This window comes from Chiloscyllium punctatum, chromosome 9 (genome assembly GCF_047496795.1).
Source record: "Chiloscyllium punctatum isolate Juve2018m chromosome 9, sChiPun1.3, whole genome shotgun sequence".
Taxonomy (NCBI): domain Eukaryota; kingdom Metazoa; phylum Chordata; class Chondrichthyes; order Orectolobiformes; family Hemiscylliidae; genus Chiloscyllium; species Chiloscyllium punctatum.
In genome coordinates this window covers 73,372,665-73,395,212 of record NC_092747.1, presented here as the reverse complement: position 1 = coordinate 73,395,212, position 22,548 = coordinate 73,372,665, and the positions used below count along the sequence as shown (strand labels likewise).

The 22,548-nt window shown below is 40.5% G+C and overlaps 2 protein-coding genes across 2 annotated transcripts in view; one reads left to right on the top strand and one right to left on the bottom strand.

Moving 5' to 3' along the window:
- The window catches only part of LOC140481697 (centrosomal protein of 63 kDa-like), a 77,644-nt gene extending 74,196 nt beyond the window's left edge, over window positions 1-3,448 (bottom strand). Inside the window, exon 1 of the mRNA XM_072578273.1 lies at window positions 3,381-3,448. The gene's annotated coding sequence lies outside the window, so the exon portion shown is untranslated. The remainder of the gene's footprint in view (window positions 1-3,380) is intronic.
- A 1,067-nt stretch (window positions 3,449-4,515) lies between these two features.
- Window positions 4,516-22,548, top strand: part of slc36a4 (solute carrier family 36 member 4) — a 243,042-nt gene continuing 225,009 nt past the window's right edge. Inside the window, exon 1 of the mRNA XM_072577808.1 lies at window positions 4,516-4,648. The gene's annotated coding sequence lies outside the window, so the exon portion shown is untranslated. The remainder of the gene's footprint in view (window positions 4,649-22,548) is intronic.

The following is a 22,548-nucleotide window of genomic DNA, read 5'->3' as shown; positions in this document are numbered from 1 at the left end:
TACGAGAGAATTTTCTCAGAATGTCTCAGCCTACAAGAAATACAATGTTAGGCCCAATTCTCAACTCAAGTGCAACAACTGGAGTATGTTCATCGAAAGAACATTTTGAACTAGAGCTCAAATATTATTAGGTTTAGAATAATAATGGGTGAAAAAAAATACAATTGTAAAAATACACCAATGGAAGAGGGTAATTACACAGTTGAAAAAGAGAGCTAGCCCTGCTAAATTTGAAAGCAAAGACAAAAGGTAAAACAGTAAAAAGAACTGTGAAACCTTAAACAGGTGGTGATAATTCAAAAAGCACCTAGAGGCTTCCACAAATACAAAAAAAAGTGTCCCCAAAGTTAAAACATCCTACAAGACTAAAAAGAGATGGATTAAAATCAAACAGAAGTTGAGGCTTATGATTAATTTTAGTTTCATTATAAAAGAAACAAGCTCAGAGCTTGGAAGAATTGAAAAAGAAAATCAGAATGGATTAGTAGGGAACATAAAAGCAAACACCAAAGCCTTTTATAAACAAATCATAAAAATGAAGGCTAAAACAATTCGCGAACAAGCTTCCTTGTGGAAGCAGAAACTATGACTGAGGTACTCAATGAATACTTCATATGTCCTTTGAATGGTTGAGAACCTTTTATTTTTGCCAACACAGAACAGGCGAATGATCTCTCAAATTCACTGGTACACAGTGAACTTGGATGAACTGTTGAACTTCCCCAACCCTACAAGTCAATACAGTTAAATGGACACACAAATAAAAACAGGCTGCTAATGTCATAGTAAAGGCAGCCATAAAGGAAATTTGATAGGCTAAAAAAATGCACTTGAGTGATTTACAGGATTCATATGTCAAAAGAAGTCACCCAATCCATCTTGTGTTACTGGGTGGAAACAGGATAGAATAATAGGAGGATCTGGCCATAATCTTCCAATCCTCCTTAGATATGGAAGTGGCACCAGAAAACTGCAGAACTGTAAATGTTAAACCCCTGTTCGAAATAGGGAAAGGGAGAGAATTTTCAAAAGCAGTTATCTTGGCCAAAACTAATTGCAACTTGCAGATACATTGCTTAATCAATGTCATTCCGCACAGATTTGAGATTAACTTAATTCTTTGATAAGGGTAATACCATTCATCTTGTGTACATATTGTCTCTAAAACCACTTGATAAAATATATGAACTGGTTAGCAAAACTGAAGCCGATGGAATTAAGGCAGCAATACCAACTCAAATCACAAAATTGGTCAAAAGGGAGTACGCAGAGTGTAACAGAGGGAGTTAGTTGTTTTTCAGACTGGAGGAAGGCATACAGTGGTGCTCCCATATGACGTCATTGGTGTCATTGCTCATTTTAATATGGTGTAAATGATCCAAACTAATTTGAGTCTACAGCTGACAGAAACTTTCAAAACTAAACAGTGAAGAGGATTGTAATTATTAGCAGACTTCAGAAGGACACAAGGACTGATAAAATGGCAAGACATAACAAATAGAGTTTTCAGCTAGACAATAGAAACACTACATTTTTCAAAGGTGAAAATGGGAAGCTATATGATCCAAGTGGTACAATTTCAGATGTCCAAGTTTGTTCACTTCAATTATAATTGCACCAGTTCCTTCTGCTTGTTTTTGTCATGGGATACTGCAGTTTTTTTTAAAAACTGAGTTAAACTTCAGCACTCACAGGCTCAGGCTCATTGTTATTTATAGTTTCCAAACAGCACTAAATCAGAATATTCAAAAAGGTGCACAGTCAATTCAGTAAGTGACCAATGTTTTCATTGGAATTATAAGGTGACAGCGCTTCTATAATTCACGCCGCAGGTTCAACCTAGAGACCAAGCCAAAGCCATCCCACATTAACTTTACTTTGGAGATGCAAAGTCCAACTAGCTCTACTGTGAAAGTGAACTCAAAAAGATGACTATTAGGATTGGAAGTAATTAAAGATAATTAATCCAAGAATTGTGACACTAAAGCACTCATATCATTTTTAATAAAATGAATCATGCAACATTGAACTTTTATTCTATTACATTATAACACTAGTGAAAAGTGAATGCACAACAGAATTTTACATAGATATGTTGTTAAATCAAGTTCAGAATATTGCTATATTTAGATGTTAAATAAAACCAGCAGGTTCAACAAAATAAACAAGTGTTGTTAGTTTAGAGGATTACAGTAAAATGCTGACATGCTTTAAAATACACAAAAACAGATTTGAGACATTTATATCATGGCCGATTGTGGAAGTGCATTGTTTGAAAATTGGTCAATTTAAACCATTACTAATAATGAATACATTTCAAATTCATTTTTGGCTATAAACCAATTGAGACATCTTAAGAACAAAGAAAAATGAGCTATAGACTTCTTACCTAAGACAGCACTCCTACCTACCAGTCCAGTTGCTTTCTTAGTACTGAATGAGCTAGATCTTGATGGAGCAATGTAGGCTGTTAGTTTAAGGGTGAAGGAAACATTTTAACTCAGAATTGTAGTACAACTTTCTGAAAGAGCCTATTGCAAATGGTTAATGCTAATCTTAGTACATAGCAGGACCAAATTTTAAGAATTCAAAAGGAAACTGGGAACAATGGAGGCTGTAGATGAACAAAAACAGAAAGAAAGATTGGATTTAAAGAGACATAAAAGGAACAGGAAACATTTAATATTCTAATTATCTAAATGGAAGAATACCATTGAACTCAAAAATAGTTTCCATGCTGGCCCAGAGACTGATTAGCATTACATCAATAAGTATTGTATGCTTGTATTTACCACAACTAATTAACCATTAACATATTCAGAAAATTAATCTGCAAAATGGGTGTCAACTGCGGGTCAATTGGCAACCGCTATTGCGGGAGCTTACTGTGTACAACTTGATAGAGTTACTTCAGTTATAACAAGTTGCCTGTAAAAATACTGGGATATCCTGTGGATGTGAAATGTATATCAGAATTTCAAGACTTTTGTGTGTTCATCAAATTACGAGGAAACTAAATAAATAAATTTAGAAAATGAGAAGAATCAATTTATATTAAGCTGAAACAGATCGAGTTCTGCAGGTTCCCAACTCAGCCAATTTCTTCATGTAAATTTTTGACCCATTTTTATTTAATACTCTATTTTGATGGAAACGCGCCATAATTCAAGTTGCTAAAATGTTGCGTTGCCTACCAAAATTCAACCGGCACGAAAAACGCGTTAATTGTTGATGTTGCTCTGTTCTCAACCGATCGCTCGGAATACTGTCTACAAGTACAACACATGCCAAATGTGCACCTTAACACCGAATTACATCATTCACCAGAAGCATGTACTGTTTTGATTAATCTTGGAAGTTCTCAAACATCATACACTTACCCTCAGACTATTTTAAACCCAGGTGTAGCTTTCCCTGTTTTAAGGGAAATAAAAGATGCAGTATTTACAATTCGTAAAGTTTTGCATTTCTTTCTTCACAACCTGATGGTTCTTCCCGATTGAAACATCAAACGTTTTAATTAGAGATCCCGGTCAGCTGTTAGTGACGCTTGCCGCTACTGAAGGAGCATTTCGCGCTGCTGCCGCCGATTGGCATTTCACTTGTGCAGGTTATGTTTCTCGTTGCCTTTGTAAAGTCGTATTGAACTAATTCCCCAAACCAAGTATTAAATATACAGTATCAAAATAGTAAAACTCTTAATATGTACCTCGCTTTCGCATACCTTTCCCAGAACAATCAAATAACCAATATAAAACTGAGAAAATAAAATATCCGGAACGTGTGATAACCTGTACTAGAAAATACAACTGAAACAGGGTCTCTTTCCTGAATGTGTGTAAAAGCAAGATAACTTTGTGCTTAAAACACCGAACTCTTTTTACCAAACAGCATGATTCTGACAAATTGCAAAATCAATCTCAACCGGACCAATTGAAAAGGTTGAAAACTTGCTGTTTATTTTGATATGTTTTCAACAACTTGTCTAAATTAAGGCTAAAAGTGGTTTTCTGTTGCTGATGTTAGTGGAGAACCTTCGGACAATTTGCTATAAATTCTGTCTTACAACCTTATACTCGACAACCACCTGATGAAAGAGTAGCGCTCCGAAAGCTAGTGCTTGCAAATAAACCTATTGGACTATAACCGTGGTGTTATGTGATTTTTTAACTTTGGATAATATTCACATGGAAAGAGAGGTGCAAAAGATCATTGCACACTGTGTAACGCACCCCCCCCAAGGAGGCAAGTCCATGCAGAGGCCCCGCCCCCACAAGGAAGGACCATGCGGAGGCCGCGCCCCCACAAGGCCCGTCCATGCGAAGGCCCCGCCCAAACACTGTACGTCCATATGGAGGCCCCGCCCCCACAAGGCCCGTCCATGCGAAGGCCCCGCCCAAACACTGTACGTCCATATGGAGGCCCCGCCCCCACAAGGCGCGTCCATGCGGAGGCCCCGCCCCCACAAGGCACGTCCATTCGCGGGCCCCGCCCCCATTGAGGTGCGTCCAAGCGGATGCTCCCGCCCCCATGAGGTGAGTCCATGCGGAGGCCCTAACCCATTCGAAAAGAAACAGTTAATTTTTACCTCTAACGGTTTCATTGACTCCCCTTGCAATCACCAGATTTTGGGAGATTGGATATTCTGGTACGTAACTTGCGTTTCTGTATTTGTGGTGTTGTCACTCTTTTAAATTGCTGAATCGTTTTACGAAAACAATTCTGAGAAACACTCACTCAAATATTTCCAAAACTCCCCAATTAAAACCATTTCCATGACAGACCCAGTCCGGGGGCCGGGGGCTGGGGGCTGGGGGTGCGTGCACGGTGGGTGGTCAGCGCATGCGCGCTGTCGGAGTGGTGTCACTGAGAAGGTGCACAAGAACAACATAGTCTGGAGACAATGTTGCTTTTTGTGCAATGAATATACAACAATAATAAAGGATGTCAATACATTTTTTTCCCATCGTCACTTAATCATTACAATAAGGTAGTGTGTCCTAGTCTGAAAACGCTCAAACTCATCTGCTCTGAGAATGCCTTCAATGCAGCAGTTGTATGTTCATGGTTATCTGAAAAGAAAGAAATTGGAGAGTTTGTCGGGAAGATGTGGGGGAGCTGAGTGGGATAAGGTGCTGTTGCAGAGAGACACTACAGAATTATTGTCACCCTGTGCTGTCAAAATATACACCATTCTCAGATAATTTAGGTTGTTGTCAAGTCTGCAGGATTATTTATGAACTTTGTGACATTAGACACGAAAATCTTGAAATAAGAAAACTATGCTGGCAGTATTCAGCAGGGTTTACAGCATTGGTGTTGAGGGAAATAGTTAACGTTTTGATTCAATGAGCTTTCGTTAAAATCCCATGGCCTACTTTAATGTCAACCAGAAACGTAAACTTTGTTTATCTTTGACAAAATGCAACCAACCTGTTGAGCTTTTTCAGCTTTCTTTCCCTGACTTCCAGTACTTGCTATATTTTGTTAAATTTAGTGGTTCCACATCTAGGGAGATTTTGCGTTTATTATTTTTGATCGCAGCAGCATTGCCCTCTCAGTCAGGTTGATACTAACGCATACAATGCTCCAGCTCATCATCCTCCACAACTGACGCAAAAGCGGCCTAAGGGGCAACTTTTTCACATAGAGGATGCTGCGGGTATGGGATGAGCTGTTAGAGGAAGTGGTGGAGGCTGGTACAATTACAACATTTAAAAAGCATTTGGATTGGTGTATGAATAGGATTTAGAGGGATCTAGACAAATGCTGGCAAATGGGACTAGATTAATTTAGGATGTCTGCTTAGCATGGATAAGTTGGTCTGTTTCCATATAGTACAACTCTATAAATCTCTGAGGGATATTGGCCTATGGCATTTGTCTGAATTTTCTCTCTGAAAATGTATTTGAACTACATTAATATTGATACCTCCACAAAAATATCAGAAAAAATTACTATAAGGGATTGGATAATCTATTCCATTTTTACTGTACACACTAATATTCCATGCTCTAATTTTAGACCCACAATTTTTTTTGTAGATGACTAATGTTCTCTCTGTGTTCCAGTCAATATTTTTTCCTCAGCCAATACTATCAAAACAAATTAACGAGGTATTAAGTTTGAGTGCGCTTGCTTTAAATAAAATGTCAGAATTACCTGTGTAACTGCTCTGATGCAGTAGAACAAAGATTGACTTTGGAATTTGGATAAAATCCAAAGCAGTAAATGAAAAAAATCAGCGTGGTTGGTTCTCATAGAATCATAGAATTCCTACAGTGTGGAAACAGGCCATTTGGCCCAACAACTCCACACCGACCCTCCAAAGTGCAACCCAACCAGACTCATTCTCCTACCCTATTATTTTACATTTACCCCTGAGTAAGGCACCTAATATACACATCCCTGATCACAATGGGCAATTTAAAATAGCCAATTCACTTAACTTGCACATTTTTGGATTGTGAGAGGAAACTGGACTACCCAGAGGAAACCCATACAGAGACAGGGAGGATGTGCAAACTCCACACAGACAGTTGCCTGAGGTTCTATCCACATATTGTAATTTCCTAAATAAGTGGCAGTTTGAAGTTGCTCAGATATTCTAGTTTCACTCTAATTCAGTTTATATTCTAATTGTTACAATCCCAGCTGATGGTAATATTAGATAAATTAGATCCCAGAGTGAATCCTGTTTGACTGATCATTGTTTTTTGCAGTTAGTTACTGTGGTGGTTAATCACTGGAACATGGTTACACAAAGCTAGTGGTGGTATTTTTTAAGCAACAGGATATAAGTTTATTACCAAAAGAAGAAACAAAACAAAGTGACATATATAGAAAGAGGACAGTTACAAAAACCTTAACAAAATCATGATTTTATAAACCTCTATAAGCATCCATATAAACCTCAGCCTCCATTCCTCCAGGGAAAACAACCCCAGCCTACTCAGCAAGTAGACAAGGCTTTTTTCCCTGGGGTGGAGGAGTCCAGAACCAGAGGGAATAGGTTTAGGGTGAGAGGGGAAAGATATAAAAGGGACCCATGGGGCAACGTTTTCAAGCAGAGAGTGGTGTGTGTATGCAATGAGCTGCCAGAGGAAGTGGTGGAGGCTGATACAATTCCAACGTTTCAAAGGCATCTGGAATGGTATATGAATAGGAAAGATTATGGGGGATATGGGCCAGGTGCTGGCAAATGGACCAGATTAGGTTAGGATATCTGGTCAACATGGACAAGTTGGACCAAAGGGTCTGTTTCCATGCTGTACATCTCTATGACTCTATAACAATCTGCAAAACAACCTATTTCCCAATATTTGAAGATACTCAATTCCAGAGGAATTTCACTTTGATCTCAATTCTTGTTTTAAATTTTTTTTTAAATCTTTAATTATCCTGTTCCTTGGATTCTGGAGAAAGGTTTACAGCTCCTTTGCAAGTGCACTGGTCTGAACCCCTCTGATTTATGGTGGACTAAATTTTTTAATTGTTACAACTTGAAGATTTCTGACCAAACTCACCTGGCTTGAATGTCCCACACTAAACAATTTAACTAGGGTGACTGGTTCATCTGACCTGAACTTTCTCCTGCTAGGAAAAGTTCTGTTCATTTCTGAACTACACTCCAGATTCTTCTAAACTGAGTTCTTGAACTTCTTTAAATTGAGGGGGGATAGATATAGGACAGATGTCAGAGGTAGTTTCTTTACTCAGTGAGAAGTAGAGGCATGGAACACCCTGCCTGCAACAATAGTAGACTCACCAACTTTAAGGGCATTGGATAGGCAAATGGACGAGAATAAAATAGTGTCGATGGGCTTCAGATTGATTCCACTGAGCAGTGCAACATCAAGGGCCGAAGGGCTTGTACTGCGCTGTAATGTTCTATGTTCTACATTCTATTTTCTATTCCCGATGAAGGGCTTATGATCAAATTGTCAATTCTCCTGCTCCTCGGATGCTGCCTGACCTGCTATGTTTTTCCAGCACCACGCTCTTGACTCTGACCTCCAGCATCTGCAGTCCTCAATTTTGACAATCAAGCTAAAGAGTCATTGATTACATATGACATCCTGGACAAACCATGCTCTAAGCTTCGAGTAAATATTTTCATTTTTGGAGGAACTGATTATCTTGTTACTGTTGACTGCTATTCAGACTATTAAAATGTTAGATGAGCTGATGTCAATAATTTATGGTAAAATGCTTGACAGGAATTTCAGTGAGCATGGCATTCTAGACATTATCATAAGTGAGCTCTTCATGAATGGAGAGTTCAGCTGCTGTGTAGAGTATTGGGAAATTCAAATTTAGACACCACCTCCCTCCTGTCCCCAGTCCCTGTCCCCAGTCAAAAAGCAAGACTGAGGTGACAGTGAAGATTGCCAAAATTGGGTCATTAAAAATCTAGAAAACCTAGCACAGAACTCAAGCAAGGTAACCTTGAGTGGAGAAACAAGGTACATATTCCAGTCCAAAGACCGTAGTCATGCTGTGCCCAACTTACTTTGCCAACCGTGAAAAAATGACTCCTCTCCACAAACCCAGCAACCCTCGGCTACACAAAGTCATGGGATCCTAACAACCTCTGGTCCACTCTTAAGACTGCCATCATCAATGCCTGCAAAAACCCAGTCAACTCAACTAGGAAACACCAAAGCTGATTTGATGAGAATAATCAGGAGATCCAAGAAGTATTAAACTGGAATTGCATGGAATTTCTGAGTGTAAAATAACAATGACACTTGGAAGAGAAAAGGCAGGTCGATAGGCAACTGTAGGCCGAGTCTCAAAAATAAACGCACAACATAAAGAACGGGATGTCACCTAGACAGGGGACGAAACGTCTGCAACACAAATTCCCAGCTCGGCGAACAGAACCACAGTAAAGAACAGGTGTTGGACAGAGGAAGCACTAGAGGCTCATGAATGGCTGACAATCATGATATGCATGATTTCTTCTGTCAAAACCACATATGGACCAAACACCCAGGGCCCCACTGCTGGCCAAGGACAGAATGACGCTTATCAAAGATAAGGAAGCCATGAAAACACCAATGTGAACACTTCAAAGACCTCCACAATCCAGGCTCTGCTATTGATCCAAGCATTCTTGAATGCATCTGACGGCACGCTGCAGGCCATGGGTTCAGTAACACCTTAGCCTTGGAGAAAGCTGTCCACCACCTTAAGAACAATGAGGCGGCCACAGCTAGAATCAACACAGACATTTACTATAAACCGACCGACTCCCACAGCTACCTAGACTACACCTTCTCCCACTCTGCCCCCTGTAAAAACGCAATCCCATATTCCCAATTCCTTCATCCTCCGTCGCATCTGCTCCCAATACCGTACAACCCAGATGGCCTCCTTCTTCAAAGACCGCAATTTCCCCCCAGATGTGATCGAAGATGCTCCCCACCGCATCTCCTCCACTTCCCGCTCCTCCGCCCTTGAGCCCCGCCCCTCCAATCGCCACCAGGACAGAACCCCACTGGTCCTCACCTACCACCCCACCAGACTCCATATACATCATATCATCCGTCGTCATTTCCGCCACCTCCAAACGGACCCCACCACCAGGGATATATTTCCCTCCCCTCCCCTATCAGTGTTCCGAAAAGACCACTCCCACCATGATTCCCTCGTCAGGTCCACACCCCCCACCAAACCAACCTCCACTCCCGGCACCTTCCCCTGCAACCGCAAGAAATGCAAACCTTGCGCCCACACCTCCCCCCTTACTTCCCTCCAAGGCCCCAAGGGATCTTTCCATATCTGCCACAAATTCACCTGCACCTCTACACATATCATTTACTGCATCTGCTGCACCCGATGTGGCCTCCTCTATATTGGGGAGACAGGCCACCTACTTGCGGAACGTTTCAGAGAACACCTCTGGGACACCCAGACCAACCAACCCAACCACCCCATGGCTCAACACTTCAACTCCCCCTCCCACTCCACCAAGGACATGCAGGTCCTTGGACTCCTCCATCGCCAGACCATAGCAACACGACAGCCGGAGGAAGAGCGCCTCATCTTCCACCTAGGAACCCTCCAACCACAAGGGATGAACTCAGATTTCTCCAGTTTCCTCATTTCCCATCCCCCACCCTTGTCTCAGTCCCAACCCTCGAACTCAGCACCACCTTCCCAACCTGCAATCCTCTTCCTGACCTCTCCGCCCCCCCCCACTCCAGTCTATCACCCTCACCTTGACCTCCTTCCACCTATCGCATTTCCTACGCCCCTCCCCCAAGTCCCTCCTCCCTACCTTTTATCTTAGCCTGCTGGGCACACTTTCCTCATTCCTGAAGAAGGGCTCATGCCCGAAACGTCGATTCTCCTGCTCCTTGGATGCTGCCTGACCTGCTGCGCTTTTCCAGCAACACATTTTCAGCTTTGAGATGTGGACACAACAGCAGACACCTCAAGGTGCTGGAGCAATATCATAAAATCTGTCTGTGCAAGATCCTGTGTATCTGTTGGGATGAAAGATACACCAATACCAGCATCCTCGACCAGACTAACAAGCCCAGCATTGAGGGACTAAACACCCTTGATTGGCTACAATTAGCCAGGCATGTTGTCTCCATGTTGTGCTCTACTCCCAGCTTTGAAATGGTGGACAAAAGAAGCGCTTCAGTGATACCCCCAAAGCCTCACTGGCAAAGTGCAGCATTCCCACAGGCACCTTGGGATGACTGGTCCAATACTATCCAAAGTGGAGGAATGGTATCCAGGAAAGTCTTGAGCATCTCGAAACTTGCCGTCAGGAAAAAGCAGGAATCAGGTGAAAACAGCAAAAGGAGCGCACTGCCACACGAACCCCTTAACCATCCCTTCCCATGACCGCCACCTGCCCCAAACATTACAGAGCCTGCAGTAGCCGCATCATTCTGTGTAGCTGACAATGGACTGAGAGTGGAGAGAGTCATTGCCATCTATGAGGGACCACCAATGAATGAATTAATATTCTGGCAATCCAGAAATGCATGCAGCTATCTAATTGGGTCTAACCAAGTTTTGACACAAGTTTAGTATAGCTTCCTGACTTTTCAATTTTATCCCTCTCAATGTAAAGTTTCATTTCTTTTTTAGAATTAGATTTCCTACAGTGTGGTAACAGGCCCTTTGGCCCAACACCGACCCAGACCTACTCCCCTATATTTCCCCCGACTAACACATCTAACCTACAGACTCCTAAACACTGTGGACAATTTAACATGGCCAATTCATCTAACCTACACATCTTTGGACCATGGGAGGAAACCGAAACACCCGGAGGAAACCCACGCAGACATGGGAAGAATGTGCAAACTCCACACAGACAGTTACCCGTGGCTGGAATTGAACCTGGGTCCCTGGCGTTGTGAGGCAGCGTGCCACCCCAAAAGAAACGCTTCAATGATAACACCAAAGTCTCACTGGCGAAGTATAGCATTCCCACAGACACCTTGGGATCACTGGTCCAAGACCATCCAAAGTGGACGAAGAGTATCCTGGAAGGTGTTGAGCATCTTGAAACTTGCCGTCGGGAAAAAGTGGAAACCAGATGAAAACAGCAAAAAGAGCATGCTGCCACACGATTTCTTGCTAACCTCTAGCACAACATTTTAAGTTTGATGCATTAATACTCCAAGATCACTTTTTTCTTCTACCACTTCCAGACTGACATATTCCAAGTGGCTTCCTTTATTATCTAAAATCTGCATTAACATCTATACTGCATTCCCTTATCACAAATTGAAATGAATGATAAAAAAGACCAGTTTTAAAAGAAACTTGGCACTCCTGTTCAAATCTTTGGGACGATTGTCAACAAGTATCAAGGCATGTGTGCACCTAAGCATTTAGAAATGACTAAACACTGCAATGAAAATATTTTATTTTGGTCCTTAAAATAGAATTTTACAGTTTAAGCTCCAATTTCATTCATAAATTACATTTTTTTGTTGAATTTATATACATGGTTTGAACATCGTCTTTGCTCTTTATGAGGAGATGGTCATTCCCATATTGAATTTAAAAAACACTGACTTGAAACACTGGTAAGTTGAGGCTGTATCTGTCATTTCAGGTTAACTCTGGAGATGATCTGAATCAGAAACACATCTGGCAGAAAAATCACGAAGTTAAATTAATAAATGGAACCATTATAACTTTCTGATCATTAATTCTGCATCGCCCAAAATCTGGTGGTAACTATATTTATATCAGACAAAGTAACTAAAGACAAAAGGAGTGATCAGTGAGAAAAAAAATATGAATCATAGAATCCCTACAGCATGGAAGAAAGCCATTTGGCCCATCAAGTTCACACTAGCCATCTGAAGAGCATCCCAAAGCATTCCCCTACCCTATCCTTGAAACCCTGCATTTCTCACTTCCCTTACTTGCTATGGGCAATTTAGCATGGCCAATCCACCTAACTTGCACATGTTTGGACTGTGGGAGGAAACTGGAACACCTGGACACGGGGAGAACATGCAAACTCCACAGAGATAGTCAACCAAGTGTGGAATCAAACCCAGGATCCTGGTGCTGTGTGGCACCACTGCTAACTACTGAGCCACCACGCCAGCCTGCATTTCACCAATTGCCCTAGTTCTGATATCTCTGCTATCTCCACCTTTGCAAAGAAGGTCTGGCAAGAAATTCAATGTGTTTTTTGTTGAGGTTCGTCCAAAGGAAAGCTGTGAAGCAGGACCCTGTGCTCTATGGTCTGGTCCACGAGCCACACACCAAGACAAACACCAATTGCACCCGAACAAACTGTCAACTCGGTGAAAGATGCTCTTTTGTCTTCCTGAAAATTGTTAGTCTTGCAGTGCAAAGCGTTGACCTTGACCGAGTGTTGCAGACTAGTACTTTCCAAGGCTCAGGACTATGTGCTGCAGGATGTACTAAAGTATTGGGTAGCTGCTATCATAGCAAAGTGGGGCAAGAGCACAGTCTAAGTTCTTTCTGCCGAAGTACAACAAGGGTCCATTCAGTTATCAAACCTTGTGATTGCCTCAAAATGTATGTAAATAATCAGTGGACATGCCTTTGGATGCAACTGCAGGGAATGTCAAATTCCAATGTTTATGTTTTCTTTCTTAAATGGAAAGACTGTTGAACTGGTTTAGTACCTATGTATGTACATAAAGATAATTTTCTGATAAATATACAATTAAAAATGTTATTCCAGAAGACAGTAAAACTCTTAGGATAAATAAAAGATAAAGTCACATTGTCTTACTTATTCATTAAAGAGAGCAAATGGTGGTCAATTTAACCTGAGGGTCACCACATTTCGGGTGAGGTTTAGAAAGCTGTACCTTCATGGTGCCAATAAGGGAATTATATCTATGGATTGGCATAATTCTACATCACAAATCAGCCAAATTAACTAACCTTTCAGATAAGTACTTCAGATAAGATCAAAGGTAAAGTATAAGAAATTAGATTACTTACAGTGTGGAAACAGGCCCTTCAGCCCAACAAGTCCACACTGACCCTCCGAAGCGCAAACCACCCAGCCCCATTCCCCTACATTTGCCCCTTCACCTAACACTACGGGCAATTTAGCATGGCCAATTCACCTAACCTGCACATCTTTGGACTGTGGGAAGAAACCGGAGACACGGGGAGAATGTGCAAACTCCACACAGACAGTTGTGGAAATTGAACCCGGGTCTCTGGTGTTGTGAGGTAACAGTGCTAACCAGTATGCCACCACGCCGCCCACGAAGAGGGTGTGACTGTGAGCGTAGGAGGGAGATGATGGCCTAATAGTATTATCGCTGACTCTTATTCCCCAGATTGGGGACCTGGGTTCAAATTCCACTATGACAGTGGTGAAATTCAAATTAATTTCCAATTTTAAAAAAATCTTGAATTAAGAGACTAATGATGACCATGAATCATTTGTCAGGAAAACCCATCTGGTTCACTAATGTCCTTTCGGAAAGGAAATCACCATCCTTCCCTGGTCTGCCTTACATGTGACTCCAGACCAACAGCAATGTGGTTAACCTTTAACTGCTCTCTGGGTAATTAGGGATAGGCAATAAGTATTGGCTGAGCCAGAGATGCTCCCATTTTGTGAATGAATTTTTTCAAATATTGGAGATTCCTAAAGGTAGCACTGGAGCAAACATTACCCTGCACATCCAACATATATGAGATATTTATAACCTATGGGGAGTAGAGAAGAAACTGCGGAGAGGGTGTGAAAACTGACAATAGCATCCTGGTATGACAGCCAGTCAAGTTGTGTGAGTAAAAAGGAATGTAATAGTGGTGGGTGCTAACATGGTTAGGGGTATCAATACTGTTCACTGCAGCTGACAGCATGAGTCCTGAAGGCTGTGTTGTTTGCTCAATGCAGGGTTAAAGATATCTCCTCATGGCTGGAGGGAAACATGCAGTTGTCATTATCCACATCGGTCTGATTAATATATGTAGGATTAGAAACAGGTTCTACTGAGAGGTGTGAACAATTAGGAACTAAATCAAAAAGTAGAATCTCTAAAGTAATAGTATCTGAACTTCTACATGAGCCACAATCAGATAGGTTTAATGCTAATAAGATCAGAGATTGATTGTCTTGTTCAAAGATTGGAGTGGAAGAAAAGAGTTTAAACCCAATGGACACAAATATGAGTGCAGGGGAAAGAGAGAACTTTTTGATTGGAAAGAACAATCATTGCCATCAGGGAAATGTACATTATGAACTTAAAGAATGAAATACTGACAAGTCCCATGGACCTGATGTTGTGAATCCCGAGATCTTAAAATAAGTGACTGTAGACATAACAAATTAATTGTGATTAATCTTCCAATATTGCCTAGATTTTAGAAAGGCCACAACAAATTTAAGCACCACAACTGTAATATCCCAATTCAGAAAAGAAGGGATCAGAAAGTAGCAAATTAAAGTTAGCCTAACATTTGTTTTCAATCCATTGAATCCCTTATTAAGGATTTAAATTTTAATTGATAATTAATTACTCAACTAGGGCCCTCAGTTAGCGAAAGGCTGGAAAACCGATCATGGGCCTTCATGCCTCTAACTTATTTTTGGTGCAGGAGACAAGGTGGTGATATTCTGACATGTCACAATCCTCCTATTTAAATGCCCTTCTGGCTTCCAAATGCACAATGTGAGACCATAAAAATCCATCTAGTACTACAGTTGTTCTCTTTGACAGGAGGAATAGAAATCAGAATATTATTTAAATGGAGAAAGGCAGCAGAATGCTGCAGTACAGAGAGCTTAGGTTTTCCTTGTACATGTATTACAAATGTTTACATGTGAGCGCTGTGAGTACTTTGGAAGACAAGTGAAATGTTGGCTTTTACTGCAAGGGGAATAGTGTACACATGTTGGGAAACCTTGATACAACTGCACAGGCCACTGGTAAAACTACATTTAGATTATTGTAGATAGTTTGAAACTTTTTAAGGAGGTTCATACTGCACTAGAAGAAGATCAGACAAATATCATGTGGCAAATATGGGGTTGTCTTATGAGGAAAGTTTTAGTAGGATAGGTTCTACCTCCTGGAGTTTTGAACAATAGGGAGTGTTCTTATTGAACATATAAGATTGAGTGGACTTGACAGGATAAGATACTGAGAGGATGTCTCCTTTTGTGGGAAATTTAGGATTAGAGGGGCAGTTTCAAAGTAAGGAGTCTCCCATTTGGAATTTATATTAGGAAGAATTTCACCTCTCAGAGGGAACGAGAGTTTAGAATTTTCTTCACCTTTGAGCAGTAGATACTAGGTCATTGAATATATTCAAGGCTGTACTGAAAACCTTTTTGATTGAAATTAGAGTCAATGGTTATGAAGCATAGGCAGAAAAGTGGAGTAAAGGCCATAATTATATCAGCCATGATCTTATTGAATGGTGGGGAGGTCCAAGAGGTTTAATGGCTTAGTTCAGCTTCTAAAATTTATGATCTTGTATTCCTATCATCGCTATTCACAATATAACACATCTTACATTTTTTAAAAATCTGATAGATTATTCTCACAAAAATGGTCTGTCCTTTGTAAAATTCAGGAGAATTTAAATGAAAACCATTGGTTTTCCATAATACCATAACCAAGAGGTACAAAATGTTGACTCAAGAATTCTTAGACCACTGGTGCAAAATAGCACTCTTTATAGTAATTAAACTGGCAAGAGATCAATAGACAAAAATCCAGGGTATCAATCAGAGATGACCCTGAATATGCTAATAATTGATCTCTGATTTTGAACAGAAAGGCAACATATTTCATAACCCTTAAGTGAGTAACATTCTTGTATGTTTCATTCCCACCCATTTTAATGTTCAGTTCTCATAAGTAAAAATAGATGAAGCAAGCCAGTTAACAATGGTCTATTGATCAGTCTAATCATAGTACTGGGAAGGAGCATATATAGAAACATCTCCAAGGTAATGCTGAGACTTCTGCATTCTTGCAATTCATGTCCTTACGGTCACTGTGACTGCAGCTGCCATTTTAAACTTGTAAGGCAAATTATTATTGCAAAATAGAGACTTGCAAAATGGAGACTTTTAACCATTGATTCCCCAATATTTTATCAAATACATCACAACTTTTTATAATGAATCATGAGTTATATTTAATAACTGGTATTTTATCAATATCCTACTTCATAAATGGTATCAGTTGCTTCTATAGCTTATCCATATTTAAAAAAATTAATTACAATTAATTCTTATTTTGTTTCTCGTCTAATTTTTTTTAGATGTTTTTTGACAATCATAAGCCTATTGAGCACTTTCAACAAAAACTGACCTTATAGAAAACTATAAATATGATGGAACAATGAAATAACTTGGCTGGCTAATTACTTTCTAAAACATTTCTCATTTCAATGATGTTTCTCTACCTGAAACAATAAGATAGTCAGGGCGGTTAGATTAATACTCTTAACTGACCTATTGAGAATGATTATTGGTGCTATATTAACCACATTCTCAACAAAAAGGAAATATAAAATTCAGAAAAAGTGATATTAGAGTTTTGGTACTTTGGTGCCGAAATTGCTGTCATGACATGACGCTTTATGATTGCATAAAGTGCTTGAAACGTTAAAAAATATATTTTCTTCCCTCCCATCAAGTGGACTTTGTACATCATGAGATAGGTTTACTTGGCTTATGAAAATTTCCTGTACCTTACTTGGCTAGTCATTTCTTACGATGGTAAACTAGCGTCAGGGTCAAAGTATTCATTCAAGAAACGTTTAGGTGCATGTTGTGCACTATCTTTGCCTCTCTAAATAATGGATCCTGGAACTGTCACATCTTGTGTCAAGATTCCTGATATATTCCCGTGGCAAGTATACTGTAGTTACAAAAATCAGATCTGAGCAATGAAATGCGTCCCTTGAATGCTCGTAGATACTTGTGATCAACCCAGTCAAATGCCTTCTCCTGATCGAGAGACAGGAAGACACTCAACAGACCAGCCCATTGACAGAAATGAATCAGCTCCTTGACCAGTTGGATTCTCTATCTGGGGACTGTGTACAACATGTGGGACAGCACGGATGTCAGCACACTTGTGAAAATTTTGTAATCCATCCTGAGGAGTAAGACTAGATGCCAGTTTTTCAGAGAACAAGGATCTCCTTTCTTTGGCAGCAGTACAATGACTGCCCTGCACCAAGAAAGGGGCAGAGTGTCTCTGCCCGTAAGACACTCCCCCATGACCTGCACTTGGTTTCCCCCCATCCTCCCCAAAAGGTATTCCAGAATGGTCAGGCCATCCAGCCCTGGGACATGCACTTCAAGAGCAGGATGAGGGCACCAGTCAGTTTCTCTAAAGTGATGGAGCGTTGAGTTTCCCAGCATCCTCTGGGCTGACCTGCTGAAGATCCTCCCACAAAACTGAGAGCATCTTTGCTGGACAGAGCCACATAATAGGTATTAATCTGGGTCCCTATGGATCCAAGATGAGGGACCTATCATTGGCCAGCAGCACAAGGAGCTACTGACAGGGTCCATGCCTTTTTTCCAGCAAGTAGAAGAATGAGAAGCCAGGTCCCTCAGCCTCCCTGCAATGGTGCAACAATTGAAGCCAATTTTGCTGATGTGTATTTCTCTAATTCAGCTCAGAGGCTTTGTCTGTGCTTCACAAGCTATAATAAAACCTCACACAGCATGCTGAAAACTTGCACACAGTATGAGTGCAACACAAGCATTTATCCTCATACCCAATCTTCCTTTATATTCCATTTCTCTCTCATTTTACAATCTCTCCTGCTTTTGATACTACGGATGGTACATGAAAATACTTTTGACTTTCTTTTTCATTACTCAAAATGTTCCAATCTTTGTCCCTTTATCATTCATTCAAAACTGGAACTTTCCATGTCACTGGAGAATGAATGGTGAAAATAGACCTTCAATTGTATCCATTAGTTTGGAGATCAATATTGCATGTATTTTAGAATTTGGACAAAGGAACAAGCTTCATATGACAAGATACTAAGCATAAGTACGCAGGAACCAGGAATTAGGATGTAAGAAAAAGGAATAGGCCATTTGATCTTTCATGGAAAATGTGTAAATAGACAAATCCCCTGGACTGGATGGGATTTATCCTAGGATTCTCTGGGAAGAAATTGCAGAGCCTTTGGCTTTCATCTTTATGTATCATTGTCTCCCAAAATAGTGTCAGAAGACTGGAAATGTTGTCTCCTTATTCAAGAAGGAGAGTAGAGACAACCTTACTTCAGTTGTGGGTAAAGTGTTGGAAAAGGTTATAAGATATAGGATTTATAATCATCTGGAGAGGAATACTTTGATTAGGGATAGTCAACATGGTTTTGTGAAGGGTAGGTTGCGCCTCACAAACCTGATTGACTTCTTTGAGATGGTCACAAGCAGGTAGATGAGGTTAAAGCCGTTGATATGGTGTATATGGATTTTAGTAAAGCGTTTGATAAGGATCCCCACAGTAGGCAATTGCACAAAATACAGAGGCATGGGATTGAGGGTGATTTACCAGTTTGGATCAGAAATTGGCTAGCTGAAAGAAGACAGAAGGTGATGGTTGATGGGAAATGTTCAGCCTAGAGTTCAGAAAGATCTGTTTTGGAACCAGTGCTGTTCGTCATTTTTATAAATGACCTGGATGAGGGTGTAGAAGGATGGGTTAGTAAATTTGTGGATGACACTAAGGTGAGTAGAGCTGTGGATAATGCTGAAGGATGTTACAGGTTAGAGAGGGACATGGATAACTTGCAGAGCTGGGTTGAGAAGTGGCAAATGGAGTTTAATGCAGAAAAGTGTGAGGTGTTTCACTTTGGAAGGAGCAACATGAATGCAGATTACGGGGCTAATGGTAAGATTCTTGGTAGTGTAGATGAGCAGGGATATCTCCGTGTACATGTGCATAGATCTCTGAAAGTTGCCACCCAGGTTGATAGGGTTGTTAAGAAGGCATATGGTGTGTCAGCTTTTATTGGTAGAGGGATTGAGTTTCGGAGCCATGAGGTCATGCTACAGCTGTACAAAACTCCAGTGCAGCAGCACTTGGAGTGTTGCGTACATTTCTTGTCACCGCATTATCAGAAGGATGTGAAACTTTGGAAAGGGTTTAGAGGAGACCTACTAGGATTTTGCCTGGTATGGGGGGAAAGTCTTATGAGGAAAGGCTGAGGGACTTGAGGCTGTTTTTGTTAGGGAGAGGAGAGTTGAGAGGTGACTTAATTGAGACATATAAGATAATCAGAAGGATAGATAGATGGACAGTGAGAGTCTTTTTCCTCAGATGGTGATGGGACAAAGCTTTAAATTGAGGGCTGGTAGATGTAGGACAGATGTCAGAGGTAGTCTCTTTACTCTGAGAGTAGTAGGGACATGGAACATACTGCCTGCAACAATAGTGGACTTGTCAAGTTTAAGGGCATTTAAATGGTCAAATGGATGAGAATGAAACAGTGTAGGATAGATATGCTTCAGATTGGTTCCACAGGTCAGCACAACATCGAGGGCTGAATGGCCTGGACTGCGCTGTAACGTTCTATGTTCTCTGTTTGCTCAGCCATTCAATAAGATCATGGATGATCTTGTGTGGTCTTAACTCTATTTTCCTGTCTCTTCCCCATAGCCCTCAACTCCTTTGTCTGTCAAATGTTTAACTCAGCCTTGAAGACATTTAAAGACCCAATCTCTAATACTTTCTGAGGGACAACATTCACACTATAGCAACCCACTACAGAGATAGAAAAAAAGCTACTTATCTCTGTCTTAAAAAGGAACCTTGAAATATTAAACTATAACCTCTGAATATCTTCCCTATCCAGTTCCTCAATATATTTCAATAAAATCACTACCCTTTCTTTTAAACTTAATCGGTGTAGGCAGTGGGTGTTGTGGGGGAGGAAAAGATCTATAAAAAAAGGAAGAGAGATGTTGCTGCTTAGGAATTGATGAACCTAAAACTTTAGCTTACCACCCCTTTTAAGGTCCTGACCCTCCAATTTGGAAAGCTCTGGCCCAACCTGCTCAAGCTTTCATCAAGAGGGAAAGGACTTACAGGGAGGAAGGACTCCAACAGTGAAGTCATTTATTAGTTCTGCTGTAGTGGAATTAGCTGACTACTTCAATGAATTAGGGACAGAAGAGGATTGATAAATGGCATGCAGGAAGCCCTGCAGTAAATGTCCAGATAGAATGAGGAAGTCCAACATAAACTTGGCCCAAAGCTTTGTGCAGATTTGGAATCATCCTTTTTAGCATAGTATGACAAGTTGCCTGGATCAGCACACCTGTGGAATCCACCATGGTACATTCTGATGGCTGATGCCATAACCTCCATTCCGTCACCAACAGCCTCCATCAAAATGAAAGATCAGACTCTAACTTATCATAGCTTTTGACACGTGCTGGTTAAAACACCTTCTGGTGCATTATGAAGACTATCAATCTGTTTTGCAACAACTTAGTAGGATTGCTAAGATACTACTCTGGCAAAGTTTCAGTTACTTCCTAAAATCTGGAGCTGCAGTCTTCTGAGAATGACAGCATTCCTGTGTCCAATCCTGCCACAACAATGTATTCTTTGTTATTGTCCGTGAGTCATCCAGCCCAGACTGCCACAATCCAGGCTGAGAAGGAACATTCTAAAGTCAGGCTTAGAGGTAATTGAGTTTGCACTCCAAGGCCTTTTGCAGTCATCTCAATTGAAGGTCTGTAGTTACAGGTGGGAAAATACCAGAACAGATCAGAACGATGAGCAAAGACACAGAAAGCCGGCACTAAAGGTATTTACATGGCTAATTAGTTATTTTTCAATATAATATGACAAATTGAATTTATCAACTTGGATTGGAATGTGCATTTTGTTGGCTCTCACTTCTGTGTTGCTGGAAAAAAGATAATGTAACATCCAGTGATCAAAGAAAAAGAATGTTTGAGGGGAGCTGAGCCCAAGGTTACTCATATGAATTCAAAATCATTTTCTCACATTGTTCTATTATCACCCTCTTCCTGCATGGTAGGTGATGACAAGGTGTGTTCCTTCACAATAACCAAATTTTGCAACATACAGGATAGTATCACAAAGTTTGATATCTGCTCTGCTGAACAATGCAGGATTGTTCCAGCCTGGTTCATGATGCATTACATCTCTCGGTCAGTCTGTCAGTAATTTTTAAGACATATGGTCATGATATCATCATTGTACCATAGCATGTGACCTGATGGTATAAAGATCTCAGACACCATGTTAACTGGGGACATTTGAAGCAATGCCTATTAATGGAAGCATGTTACTTTTGTTATCACACTGAATTGCCTGTAAATGCATAATTTGAATGTGAGTTGTATTTAACATCTGTTTGATCATTCAACATCATATTATCAGGCAATAGAAGCATTGCTTGCAAGATGCAAAAGGTGTTCTTATTATATGCTTCGTGCCAGAATACAAGCCTTGCAAATGTGTGTTGATTTTGAACTGGAATCATGAAGCATGTTGTGAGTGGATATACTTTGCCATTTAGTCACAACCAGGTCAGATGCACATGATTAGAAAAATGCTGCAAAATATTGTCACTGCTGTCAGGATAATGATGTGGAGGTGCTGGTGTTGGACTGGGGTGGACAAAATTAAAAATCACACAACACCAAGTTATCGTCCAACAAATTTATTTAGAAATACAACCTTTAAGAAACGGTTCCTCTATCAGGTAACTCCTTGTAGTTTGTACTTGCAAATAAACCTGTTGGACTATAACCTGGTGTTGTGTCAGGATATCGAACATTCATCTGCATGATGCATTGCCTGTAATCAAACAACAGCTTCAGACAGAGGCAGTGGAATCCCTTTTGGTTCATGAGAATAACAGTGTTCAGAGAGATGCACACAATTAAGATCATTTGCAACAAACATAGAAAATGCTGGATAAACTCAATAGGTCTGGCAATATATGTGGAGAGAGAAATAGAGTTACCGTTTTGAGTCCGGGTTTGTTTTCAGATTTCAGAAGATGGAATGTTGTCTTTAGAGGTCTGTG